Here is a 15,282-nt window from a genome sequence, read left to right on the forward strand (position 1 = left end):
AAATAAAAATAAATAAAATAAAAAAATGATGGCAGCGAGCCATGCATATTAATGAGGGCACGCTGTCTCAACTCTAAAGCTTACACGGAGCATGGACGAGTGTAGGGAACGTGTCAGACTGCCGAGCAGACCAAAAATCCATGCCCCTGCAATGAAGAAATGCCGTAATTTCGAGTTACATGAGCGAGTCCGGTCACATGTGCACAATGTAACACTACACTCCCCCATATGTTAAACAACTGACAAAACTAAAAATAAAAAGAATTTTTTTTCTTTTTCTTCCGATATAGCTGCCCGTATTTGCATGGGTTTGTGTGGGTTTGCCCATTGCTTAGCTACGGTTAGCAGCTTAGACACCAGAAGAGGATAATATGAAAAATATATGCAAATGAAGCAAAATGGCGATTGAGTAGTGGTTAGAACCTTTGCACAAAGTGGAGGCATTCCAAGTTTGAGTCCCACTTCTGCACGTTCCATTTTCTGTGGGAAATCTGTATACAAAAATATTTCCTGACATTTTTTATATATAAGTTTTGTAAAAAGCATTGAAATGTTAAATGTAGTAGTGAACAAATTATATATATATATATATATATATATATATATATATATATATATATATATATATGAAGGTGAAATGGTTATGCATTCTGAGGCATGAGCACCCTTCTTCTTCTGGCTTTTCTCAGTTAGGGGTCATCACAGCGGACCACCTGTCTGTTCATAATTGGCAGTGCAGTTTTACAGTGTTGAGTTGCCAGCCCGGCACCCAACCTTCCACAGAAGGCACACACATGCACACACTCACACCTAGGGCCAATTTAGAGAGTCCAATCCACCTACAGCATGTCTTTGGGATGTGGGAGGAAACCGGAGCACCCAGAGGAAACTCACGCGACCACAGGGAGGACATGCAGATTCCGCACAAAAGGCAGCACAGCCAAGGATCGAACCAGAGAACCTCTTGCTGTGAGGTGGCAATGCTAACCGCTGCACCATTCTGGCCACCCCTGCAGCATGAGTACCCTATTTTAAGCAATATAAAGCACTGCTAAGCACATTTTTCACATTACTGAGCATATTTAAATACAATTGCACGTAGCTGCGCACCACACTAACCAGTGCAATGTCGGGCAACGTCGAGCAATGTCGAACAACGTTGGGCAAAGTTGAGCAAAGTCAGTCAAACACGCTCACACCTCCTTTACTGTACCTTAACCAGTCAGGTCTGCCCAGCAGGAAAATAAAAAGCAGTGACAAGGCTTGAACTCCTATAGTCACAGTACTTAACCACTAAGCCATGACAGCATCTCACAAACACACACTTTAAACAGATACATATCTATCAAAGGAATTTTAAACATTGCCAACATCAGCTAAGCAGGCGTGCCTGCAGCTGACTTCTTCCAAAACTGGCCAATCACAAATAAGTGTGGGAAATGAGGCATATTTAAGCTCCACAGGTGGGAATACTTGCTATAACTAGTTGTAGCTTCCTTCTGCAGTCAGCATGGCTGGTGTTGGAGAAGGCACTCGATTTAGAGTGCAACCCTGGGGCATCCAGGAGTCCAAAGAAATGGTTTGGCTTCTTGTCCACAATCATGAGGAAAGACTCCTGGGGTCCAGAACCAGGGTACCCAATATAAAACGGAGGCCTGGAACAGTCTTGCCCATCATCTCACCAGTACCACTGGTGTTCCTCGGACTGGTGAGCAGGTCAGGCACCATTATTCTGACCTGAAGCGACATAGGGAGGATCAACTGGACCAGTGGATCCAGGAATCCCGTATGATGCCTAATGCCCCAGTACTGAGTAAGTAGCCATCGTATTAAGTAGTTAAAAATTGCTATGCTTGTCTATACTGTGGATAGGTATGTCTCAATATCACTGCATTTACTTCACAGCTGCAGGTGTCCGGGCTATGAACCAGCAAGCCCTTGAAGATAGGCTGCAAAGGCTGCGTCATGAGGCAGGTTAGTAATTATTCTGCATGTACTGTTATATAAAATAAATGAGAGAGCCTTGAAAAAGTCTTTTATCCCAATAAATAAAGGTGTAATAATCCTTTAATAAATTTATGATTCATGGAGTGCGTCTGTGTCATTTTCTTTGATATAAAATGAGAAAGAATAGATATACGCTGAAGCAACACGTTCCAATAGCAAAAAATGTATAAAAAATCAAAGTCATAAACGGAACGTGAGGGCCTGAGAACTATCTCAATTACCAAAATCCAACAATGTCGCCAAGAGAGTACCAGCAACAAAAATGTGCAGAAAAGCAGCAGATTAAAAGTCCATAGCTCGACAAAAATGCGATAACAATGATGGTAGTAGGAACGTTCTTTATTCACACAACATAGGCTCAGTAAGCGCTTTCACCATGCTTGGCTTCCTCAGACTGTAACAAACCATCTAACACCACAGTCATTTAAATACTATTTCACAGATCTAAACAATTATTCAATCACCACGTAATGAAATATTTAAAGAGGCCCTGAAGCCTAACACTCTTGCTTAGTTAAAATACATTGCATATGTAGTTTAAAAAACTCACAGATATAAAACACTTGTGATTCTAAAACATTCACAAAAATAAAATATACTTATACACAAGAAATATACTAGAAAAGTGCAATTATGTATGTACATAGAGGTACATTCATAAAAATATGTACATAATCTATTCCTCTGACAAACCTCAACAATAGGAAGATGCATTGATGTCAGCGCCTCTTTAATCTCCTTTTCTTCAACATGGGATGGATACTGACCTTGTCATTGAGGCCAGGGTAAGATTCCACTCTACATCGTAGAATCCACCTTAGCTCCATTTCCAGTGTATAATTCTCAACATCCCCCCCTCTAATATTAGTTTGAATATGTTGTATAGCTAGGAGCGTGAATTTATGTTGCTCATTGGTTGACATCTGATGTCTAGCTAATGCATTGTTGGGGTCTTTCACTCTCATTTTATAGCAATGCTCCTGATCCTCTCTCTGAATTGCCTGTTGGTTTTACCAATGTAAAACGCATTACAGGCGGAACAGAGTGCAAGGTAGACTAAATTCTTAGACTTACAATTGGTCCCTGTCATGAAAGTGAATATCTGCCCTGTCATGGGCTGCTGGAAAGTGGTACTATCATTAATAAACCCACATTGATTACAATTGCCACAGGCGCTGGTATTATACACCAAATGGGAATATCCGGTGCCACTTTTATGGCAGAGAATCTCTTTTAAATTCTTCTTATTTTTGTACATGTACTTTGGTTTCGGTCCAACCAAATCCTTGATCTCATTATCAACACATAATACTGCCCAATGTTTCTCAATAATACCCTTCACATTATAGGCATCTTGAGTGTAAAAAATAGGTAAAGTAACACTAGTATTTCTACGCCCATACATACACACATTTTCTCTAACCTCATTACTCCAAGTGTTATCAGAGAAATATGGTCGGGCTGCAGTAGTCCTTAAACCTCCGGTTTCTTTTATAACTTTATCCACTTCAACACTATTATATGATCTGGCTATTAACCTGCTTCTCAAACTCGAGATCTCTCCATGATAACCTTCATCTAGCAGATTCAAGCGAGGCGCTCTCTTTGCTTGCCCTCTCATTACGTTATTGAAAGCGTGAAGGGATGCATACTCGTTCTATGCAGTAAGGTGTTCTTATAACAGCTCTTTCTATGAACAGCTGTATTCAACATACCATTCTGTAATCTGATTAAATCTACATCCAGGAATGATAACTTATCCCTGGAGTAAGTCATAGTAAATTTCAAAAAATGGGTTGTATTGTTCATGAAAGCTGCAAATTCTAATAGTTCTACTTCAGTCCCCTCCCATATAAAAAAGAGGTCATCCACGAATCTCTTATAGAATCTAACATTCTGTTGACATAGCGTGTTAGGTAGTAATACCTCCCTCTCCCAATAAGCCATAACTAGGTTGGCGTAGCTATTGGCACAAGATGTGCCCATAGCTACGCCATCCCTTTGCAGATACAGCTCTTCATCAAACAGAAAAACATTGTTTTCCAAGATGACTTCAAGAAATAACGCCAATAATTCAATCATATGCGTTTCCATACTAGAATATTTCTTCAAATAACTTTGCACATATTCTACACCACAATCATTCGGAATGACCGTGAAAAGACTGGTGACATCAAATGTGACCAGATAATAATCACTGTTCTCATCCAATCTGCTAACATGTTCATACAAACTAACAAGAAACTCTTTACTGTCTCTCAAGATAACATCGTTAGAATTTATGACAGGTCTTAAATATTTTCCACATAAAGTGAAAATGGTTGCGTCAACCAGCCCTCTCCAGAGACAATGGGCCTCATGGAGGGTTTCATCCGGTTCTTATGGACCTTGGGAGGCCTTTCAGTACAGGTATTAAGGGATCATTGACCCTTAAAAACTTGGATATATTCTTATCTATAATGCCACTCTTGAGTAAATCATCAATAGTGTCATATACACGAAACACTTTCATCATCACTTGCTCCATATTCAACTTACTATAGAGCGAGGTGTCGCTCAACATCTGGCGTACAGTGTCCCTATATACCACAGCATCCATAATCACAATCGGACCTCCCTTATCTGCAGGGGCAATGATTATGGAGTCATCATTCTTAGACTATTTAATGCTTGTCTTTGGGTAAAGGTCATGTTGTATCTACCTTTCCTCTTTCTACCATAGTTGTCACTATAATATTCATATAGGTCATGCTCCACTAACCTGCCATATGTTTCTAATACAGGATGTAATACTGGAACATATGTACTGGTAGGCTTGAAACTATTCACACTGGAACTATTATCATCCGAGTTCCCAAATTGTAATCTTAGCTGGATGTTTCTAACAAACATCCTAATGTCAATCAATGTGTCAGTAATATCGCTCCTTCTAGTAGGAATGAATGTCAATCCCTTATTCAATACAATTTCTTCATCTGAACTCAGTACCCTATTAGACAGATTTATTATAATTGATTCCCCTTTCTGCTCCACATCTTCTTTATGGTTGGACCTGCTGACTCTGTGTCCATAACCTTCCGTTTTTGACGGCCCCTGCTCATGGAGCGCGTCCTCCCCTTGAATCGGGGTGACTGTATCGGGAAAGGGGTATCCCTACTGTTGACATCATCAATCTTTCTATATTCTATAATTTTCCTCCTCACCACAGGCTGATTGACATTATTAGTTTGAACATTACCTACATCCTGTTTATTAGTTGTTAATGTTTCATTCACACTGTTATCATTATTACTTTTCTTATTAACCGTAACAACAGACGGATATAAACTCACACTCTCAGAGTTATCTGAAGCAAGGATATTATTCTCATTATCCATCACTTCACTATTAACAGTCCCGATACAACCCTGTTTACTTTGTGTAGCATAGACTGAATCGTTGTTATGAATCACATGCTCAACTGTATTAGGAACGGAGCTAGTCTCATTAGCTCCACTCGCCTGGACCCTCTTATCGATCTTACTATGCATAGTCCTCGGCCAAACAAATATTTGGCCGTTAGTAAAGTCATAGGTGTCCCTTTCAATTTTCTGTTTCTTTTGGTCTAAAAGTCTTTTCTCAAACAGTGAGACATTGTCCATTAATCTATCGACTCCTAGCGTCGCCCTAGCCGATGTAAACTTCCGAGTGATAGATTCATACATCTTCCTTTTTCCGGTACTGTTAGCGTCAGGAACATACGCTAACTCTATTTCATCTCCTCCAACGGTGCAGGCCATATCCTCAGCGTATAAGCAAGGCACAGAATTTGCAGCTTTCATGAACAATACAACCCATTTTTTGAAATTTACTATGACTTACTCCAGGGATAAGTTATCATTCCTGGATGTAGATTTAATCAGATTACAGAATGGTATGTTGAATACAGCTGTTCATAGAAAGAGCTGTTATAAGAACACCTTACTGCATAGAACGAGTATGCATCCCCTTCACGTTTTCAATAACGTAATGAGAGGTCAAGCAATGAGAGCGTCTCGCTTGAATCCGTTAGATGAAGGTTATCATGGAGAGATCTCGAGTTTGAGAAGCAGGTTAATAGCCAGATCATATAATAGTGTTGAAGTGGATAAAGTTATAAAAGAAACCGGAGGTTTAAGGACTACTGCAGCCCGACCATATTTCTCTGATAACACTTGGAGTAATGAGGTTAGAGAAAATGTGTGTATGTATGGGCGTAGAAATACTAGTGTTACTTTACCTATTTTTTACACTCAAGATGCCTATAATGTGAAGGGTATTATTGAGAAACATTGGGCAGTATTATGTGTTGATAATGAGATCAAGGATTTGGTTGGACGAAACCAAAGTACATGTACAAAAATAAGAAGAATTTAAAGAGATTCTCTGCCATAAAAGTGGCACGGATATTCCCATTTGGTGTATAATACCAGCGCCTGTGGCAATTGTAATCAATGTGGGTTTATTAATGATAGTACCACTTTCCAGCAGCCCATGACAGGGCAGATATTCACTTTCATGACAGGGACCAATTGTAAGTCTAAGAATTTAGTCTACCTTGCACTCTGTTCCGCCTGTAATGCGTTTTACATTGGTAAAACCAACAGGCAATTCAGAGAGGATCAGGGAGCATTGCTATAAAATGAGAGTGAAAGACCCCAACAATGCATTAGCTAGACATCAGATGTCAACCAATGAGCAACAAAAATTCACGTTCCTAGCTATACAACATATTCAAACTAATATTAGAGGGGGGGATGTTGAGAATTATACACTGGAAATGGAGCTAAGGTGGATTCTACGATGTAGAGCGGAATCTTACCCTGGCCTCAATGACAAGGTCAGTATCCATCCCATGTTGAAGAAAAGGAGATTAAAGAGGCGCTGACATCAATGCATCTTCCTATTGTTGAGGTTTGTCAGAGGAATAGATTATGTACATATTTTTATGAATGTACCTCTATGTACATACATAATTGCACTTTTCTAGTATATTTCTTGTGTATAAGTATATTTTATTTTTGTGAATGTTTTAGAATCACAAGTGTTTTATATCTGTGAGTTTTTAAACTACATATGCAATGTATTTTAACTAAGCAAGAGTGTTAGGCTTCAGGGCCTCTTTAAATATTTCATTACGTGGTGATTGAATAATTGTTTAGATCTGTGAAATAGTATTTAAATGACTGTGGTGTTAGATGGTTTGTTACAGTCTGAGGAAGCCAAGCATGGTGAAAGCGCTTACTGAGCCTATGTTGTGTGAATAAAGAACGTTCCTACTACCATCGTTGTTATAGCATTTTTGTCGAGCTATGGACTTTTAATCTGCTGCTTTTCTGCACATTTTTGTTGCTGGTACTCTCTTGGCGACATTGTTGGATTTTGGTAATTGAGATAGTTCTCAGGCCCTCACGTTCCGTTTATGACTTTGATTTTTTATACATTTTTTGCTATTGGAACGTGTTGCTTCAGCGTATATCTATTCTTTCTCATTTTATGTACTGTGCCTTGCTTATACACTGAGGATATGGCCTGCACCGTTGGAAGAGATGAAATAGAGTTAGCGTATGTTCCTGACGCTAACAGTACCGGAAAAAGGAAGCTAGACAGGTTCGCAGAATGTGTTGCTGGAAGTGAGAATTTTTTGTTGCTGTTTGAGCCAGATGCTACGCGTGGATCCGAAGAGGATAACGCCGAGGAAATAATGGAGTTAGCTGAACAATTGGAATTGTTGGAGACGAATTTTGTTAAGCTTAAGAGGTTGCAGTTACAACGACACCATTTTGAGGCGTGCCTGAAGAAACGCATCATTCCCAGGGGACTGAGAGTGTTGAAGATGCCCAGCTCAGGTAACAATTTTCCGGACCTTTTACTTAAATGGCAGAAGCTCAATATGGAATTGAGCTTTAGCTATATGAAATTATTAATAGAATACCATCTACCTGAAGAACTGGCATTACGTGAAGATGTTACAAAGATGTATGAATCTATCACTCGGAAGTTTACATCGGCTAGGGCGACGCTAGGAGTCGATAGATTAATGGACAATGTCTCACTGTTTGAGAAAAGACTTTTAGACCAAAAGAAACAGAAAATTGAAAGGGACACCTATGACTTTACTAACGGCCAAATATTTGTTTGGCCGAGGACTATGCATAGTAAGATCGATAAGAGGGTCCAGGCGAGTGGAGCTAATGAGACTAGCTCCGTTCCTAATACAGTTGAGCATGTGATTCATAACAACGATTCAGTCTATGCTACACAAAGTAAACAGGGTTGTATCGGGACTGTTAATAGTGAAGTGATGGATAATGAGAATAATATCCTTGCTTCAGATAACTCTGAGAGTGTGAGTTTATATCCGTCTGTTGTTACGGTTAATAAGAAAAGTAATAATGATAACAGTGTGAATGAAACATTAACAACTAATAAACAGGATGTAGGTAATGTTCAAACTAATAATGTCAATCAGCCTGTGGTGAGGAGGAAAATTATAGAATATAGAAAGATTGATGATGTCAACAGTAGGGATACCCCTTTCCCGATACAGTCACCCCGATTCAAGGGAGGGCAGCTCCATGAGCAGGGGCGTCAAAAGCGGAAGGTTATGGACACAGAGTCAGCAGGTCCAACCATAAAGAAGATGTGGAGCAGAAAGGGAATCAATTATAATAAATCTGTCTAATAGGGTACTGAGTTCAGATGAAGAAATTGTATTGAATAAGGGATTGACATTCATTCCTACTAGAAGGAGCGATATTACTGACACATTGATTGACATTAGGATGTTTGTTAGAAACATCCAGCTAAGATTACAATTTGGGAACTCGGATGATAATAGTTCCAGTGTGAATAGTTTCAAGCCTACCAGTACATATGTTCCAGTATTACATCCTGTATTAGAAACATATGGCAGGTTAGTGGAGCATGACCTATATGAATATTATAGTGACAACTATGGTAGAAAGAGGAAAGGTAGATACAACATGACCTTTACCCAAAGACAAGCATTAAATAGTCTAAGAAATGATGACTCCATAATCATTGCCCCTGCAGATAAGGGAGGTCCGATTGTGATTATGGATGCTGTGGTATATAGGGACACTGTCGCCAGATGTTGAGCGACACCTCGTTCTATAGTAAGTTGAATATGGAGCAAGTGATGATGAAAGTGTTTCGTGTATATGACACTATTGATGATTTACTCAAGAGTGGCATTATAGATAAGAATATATCCAAGTTTTAAGGGTCAATGATCCCTTAATACCTGTACTGAAAGGCCTCCCAAGGTCCATAAGAACCGGATGAAACCCTCCATGAGGCCCATTGTCTCTGGAGAGGGCTGGTTGACGCAACCATTTTCACTTTATGTGGAAAAATATTTAAGACCTGTCATAAATTCTAACGATGTTATCTTGAGAGACAGTAAAGAGTTTCTTGTTAGTTTGTATGAACATGTTAGCAGATTGGATGAGAACAGTGATTATTATCTGGTCACATTTGATGTCACCAGTCTTTTCACGGTCATTCGAATGATTGTGGTGTAGAATATGTGCAAAGTTATTTGAAGAAATATTCTAGTATGGAAGCATATGATTGAATTATTGGCGTTATTTCTTGAAGTCATCTTGGAAAACAATGTTTTCTGTTTGATGAAGAGCTGTATCTGCAAAGGGATGGCGTAGCTATGGGCACATCTTGTGCCAATAGCTACGCCAACCTAGTTATGGCTTATTGGGAGAGGGAGGTATTACTACCTAACACGCTATGTCAACAGAATGTTAGATTCTATAAGAGATTCGTGGATGACCTCTTTTTATATGGGAGGGGACTGAAGTAGAACTATTAGAATTTGCAGCTTTCATGAACAATACAACCCATTTTTTGAAATTTACTATGACTTACTCCAGGGATAAGTTATCATTCCTGGATGTAGATTTAATCAGATTACAGAATGGTATGTTGAATACAGCTGTTCATAGAAAGAGCTGTTATAAGAACACCTTACTGCATAGAGCAGTATGCATCCCCTTCACGTTTTCAATAACGTAATGAGAGGTCAAGCAATGAGAGCGTCTCGCTTGAATCCATTAGATGAAGGTTATCATGGAGAGATCTCGAGTTTGAGAAGCAGGTTAATAGCCAGATCATATAATAGTGTTGAAGTGGATAAAGTTATAAAAGAAACCGGAGGTTTAGGGACTACTGCAGCCGACCATATTTCTCTGATAACACTTGGAGTAATGAGGTTAGAGAAAATGTGTGTATGTATGGGCGTAGAAATACTAGTGTTACTTTACCTATTTTTTACACTCAAGATGCCTATAATGTGAAGGGTATTATTGAGAAACATTGGGCAGTATTATGTGTTGATAATGAGATCAAGGATTTGGTTGGACGAAACCAAAGTACATGTACAAAAATAAGAAGAATTTAAAGAGATTCTCTGCCATAAAAGTGGCACGGATATTCCCATTTGGTGTATAATACCAGCGCCTGTGGCAATTGTAATCAATGTGGGTTTATTAATGATAGTACCACTTTCCAGCAGCCCATGACAGGGCAGATATTCACTTTCATGACAGGGACCAATTGTAAGTCTAAGAATTTAGTCTACCTTGCACTCTGTTCCGCCTGTAATGCGTTTTACATTGGTAAAACCAACAGGCAATTCAGAGAGAGGATCAGGGAGCATTGCTATAAAATGAGAGTGAAAGACCCCAACAATGCATTAGCTAGACATCAGATGTCAACCAATGAGCAACATAAATTCACGTTCCTAGCTATACAACATATTCAAACTAATATTAGAGGGGGGGATGTTGAGAATTATACACTGGAAATGGAGCTAAGGTGGATTCTACGATGTAGAGCGGAATCTTACCCTGGCCTCAATGACAAGGTCAGTATCCATCCCATGTTGAAGAAAAGGAGATTAAAGAGGCGCTGACATCAATGCATCTTCCTATTGTTGAGGTTTGTCAGAGGAATAGATTATGTACATATTTTTATGAATGTACCTCTATGTACATACATAATTGCACTTTTCTAGTATATTTCTTGTGTATAAGTATATTTTATTTTTGTGAATGTTTTTAGAATCACAAGTGTTTTATATCTGTGAGTTTTTTAAACTACATATGCAATGTATTTTAACTAAGCAAGAGTGTTAGGCTTCAGGGCCTCTTTAAATATTTCATTACGTGGTGATTGAATAATTGTTTAGATCTGTGAAATAGTATTTAAATGACTGTGGTGTTAGATGGTTTGTTACAGTCTGAGGAAGCCAAGCATGGTGAAAGCGCTTACTGAGCCTATGTTGTGTGAATAAAGAACGTTCCTACTACCATCGTTGTTATCGCATTTTTGTCGAGCTATGGACTTTTAATCTGCTGCTTTTCTGCACATTTTTGTTGCTGGTACTCTCTTGGCGACATTGTTGGATTTTGGTAATTGAGATAGTTCTCAGGCCCTCACGTTCCGTTTATGACTTTGATTTTTTATACATTTTCTTTGATATGTTGTTGTACTGTTGCATTCTACAAATAGTAGTGTTGCATTAAGCAGTGTCAACCCACACTTGGGAAGGCCCATATAAAGTGGATGAAGGGAGTGCCAGTAGCTTGTATGCATATGTACAGCCCTCAACTGTTGGCTCATGGCCAGCATATACAGGTTAATCAGGCACATGAGTAGCTTGGCATTGTGTTCCCCAGAAATGTCAGTGTGCTGCCGAAATGTAGGGAGCTGTTAACATATAACTGATACTTTCACCTGAACATATCTAGATAATTATATGAAAGTAGATCTGTCAGTGTACCATCTTAGCAGTAGTGTGTGTGAGCAACTCTCAAAATATGTTGCAGTAACATCTGCATCTTGGACAGTTTGTATGCAAGATACAGCTCATGTATATAATGATCTATCAAAATCCAATTGCACAATATAAGGACATTGGGTAGTGTAATAAACCATGCAAGGGACATATAACTGCAGTTAATAGGAATGCAGTGAAAACTCGAAGGATATATAAGTTGTTAATTGAGCTATCTTTTCCCACCCTACTGTATGTGCATAAAAAATGCAATTCCACACATCAATCGGTATGTCTAATCTCAAAACATTTGTTGGGACATATGTCCTATTGGTTTATAAATATTTGCATTTATTTCTATTCATGTGCCCTGTTAAATTACCACAATATTGGTGGCCTGTTGCCATCAATTAAATCTGCATGCTGTTGTAATGTCCACTAATGTTCTATATATGCATGTGCTATGCTTGCTTTTCAACTGTTGAAATTCTGGTGTGTTGGTTTAATGGGAATACTTCTGCATGCTGTTATAACTAATTGGGAATGCTCTTGACTGTGACCAACCCATATCTTTATTAAACTCTCCAAAACATAGTTCGTAAAAGTAGGCCGGTCCCAGCGGACCGACCTGTCCCACCTCATTTGGCCATGGCACCTTGCACCAGCAGATCTGGTGCCCAGCCTGGGACCTCCTCTTCCATTGGCCCTGTGCCACCTTCGGGTTGAAGCACTGCAGGGGATGGGACTCGGCCCCTCTGTGCAAGTGTGGGCGGAGGGGCACCTATCACCCTTCGAACGGCCCGGGCTGTGGTGCATAGAGAGATTGAATGTTCTATTGCAGAACCTCTATGCCAGCTTGAGGCCCAAATGGCACAACTCCCGGGTCAGCCTGCCCCTCCTACACAGCCCCCAGCACAGCCACCCTCTGGGCTGTGAAGGTACAGTGGTGACTGCCCATAGGTGGGGACCTCAGTCCCAGTGTTTCCATCTGGGGGCTCATGGGCTTGCAATTTCCAAACATCCCTCCCCGTCAAAGGTGTTCACCCACCACATGTGTGATATACCGCCCCTGTATGCATCTTGTTTGGCTTGTCTGTTTACCTCCACAACCTACCTCCCCAAATATACCTACTTCCCCTACCCCACATTCCACTCTCACCTGAAAAAAATAAAAAAATGGCATTCTGCTCCCCAAACAAAAATTATGCCCCATACATAGATGCCCATTTTGCACACATGTCCACTGGACACATGAAATGTTATTTAATTGGCATTACAACATACGTTGTTGTCCTCAACCCTCTCTCAGGGGTTGAAGGGTTCATATCTACCTCCAAATTTATTGCATATGCACAGCTGTTGCTGTTGAAGAATTGGGCAGCAATGGACCTTCCCTACACCCGTCCTGCCCATCCCAAGCTATTTTCCATACTGTCTTTCCCTCTCTGTGCCCCTTTTTCACCACTTTTCTATCTCCCCATTTTTTTCTTTCAAAGAAATTAGCACGGGGGTGAGTAGGTGTAAGCACTATTAAGCAGAAGTTAGCGGGTTGGTGCGAGTTTGCGCTTGGCTAAGCAATGCTCAACAATGCGCAAACCCGCACAAACCCGCTTACAACTGCTTAAAAGTGCCTTAGTCACTCTGTATGTGAGGGCCTTTGTTCTGCTCAGGAGCAAAATAAAACACCTCTGTAAGTCTGACATGCTGGACCTTGCACACACTACACAACATGAAGTACCACTAAGCCACGGTAGATATACATCAAGTTGGTGCTTAAATAATTATATCATGCATCAGAATGATTGAATGTAAAGGAAAATTAGGAATACCATACCACACAACTTGTTCTGTGGATGTTGACCAACAGTTGTTGTGGGATTACATTACATGACTGTGATAAGAGAAGCAGCCATTCTAGCAGGAAATAATGTTACACCATCACTTTACAACCTCACACAGTATCACAGCAGGGCAAACAATGGCATATCTGTTTAGGGCAGAGGCCATATTTCCCAACTGTCCCTAATTTTCAGGTATGTCCCTGATTTTGACACAATGTTTAGCTCTGGCCCTTTGAATCCCTCCTAAAACTACTGATTTTGGCCAGAAAGATGGTGAATTACACTTAATGAATAATGACAATAATTAAGAGTTAGACACTTCTTTTACTTCAGAAAAGAAATATTAATTCATATGCTCTGATTCTCTCAATGTTTCAACTTAATGGCACTAATATTTTAAAGGTGTCCCTGATTGCCCCTGACTTTTTCTTGACTTTTCCCTGAGTCTGTTCAAATATGTACCTGATTGGTTGAGAAGCCTGGCAGAGGCATATTAGCCTTTCTGCTGTTACACACTGTGCAAATAGCTTTGGAAGGAGTTTCAAAAGCATACCCTTATATAGGAATACAACACTGAAATACAAATGAATGTAGCCATGTGCTGGTAGCAACCAACTGTAAGAATGCCATTGCTCTATTGCTCAAAACACCTGTGTGGTGCACAGACAAAGCATAACAGGCTATTCTCTGGCTATCATGTGGATAGGTCCACAGTTGGGAGTTACGCAGACAGACTACTTGCCTTGATAAACTAACATGTACACAGCAACCCTGTAAGTCCAGCAAGATAAAATCCACACAATACTACTTAGCGCTCCGTACTTCTGCAACCCTACCCGAATGTAGAATATACCTGTGTGTGCAGGGTCTTCCAAGGATGTAGGTAAGCATATTCACAGTACTGAAATGTGTCCAGTTTTTCTGAGCAGCTTGTGCTAATGTCAACACTAAAAAAGCACAAACTGTTTAGAATTGAGTAAATGAATATTCACAGTATAGCAGTTTAAAACAATTCTTGTGCCAAAGGAATACTTCTCTATAACTAGCTTTGTATGGCAGTTAATTGTAACAGTTGAAAAGAAAGTACATCTTTCCATGTATCTTGGGGTTTCGTTTAGAGGGGTGAGTACACTTCTACACTGACAAGTGGGTACTGGAAGCAGCAACATTAAGTCTGAGTACAAAATGTAAATCTCTGGCTACACCCCCTGGCTTCTGATATAAGAACTATACCAACCTTATGTCTTAAACAATGATGTCCACACCAAACAAGGATGATCTCCATCTTGGAAAGCTGAAAGGGCCACGCCTACATGAGTCAGCAATTTATAATACTGGGTTGCTATGACAGTGATTACTGCAATTACTACACAGCAGGCTGCATACAATTAGCGAATGGTGGCCACTAATTGGTGCAGAGGCCATCACATGCTCATGTGCAAATTCCTACAAAAGCTTGCTGCAATCTCTGCCAACAAACTCAATCACTCCATTGCAGAGACTGACAGAGAGAGATAGATAGATAGAGAGAGAGAGAGAGAGAGAGAGAGACAGAGAAAAAGAAAAATAAATATTACCAAATTATACAAAGGAAAGGTATGT

This window comes from Protopterus annectens, chromosome 4.part0 (genome assembly GCF_019279795.1).
Source record: "Protopterus annectens isolate FY-2018-M chromosome 4.part0, PAN1.0, whole genome shotgun sequence".
NCBI classification, from domain to species: Eukaryota; Metazoa; Chordata; order Ceratodontiformes; family Protopteridae; genus Protopterus; species Protopterus annectens.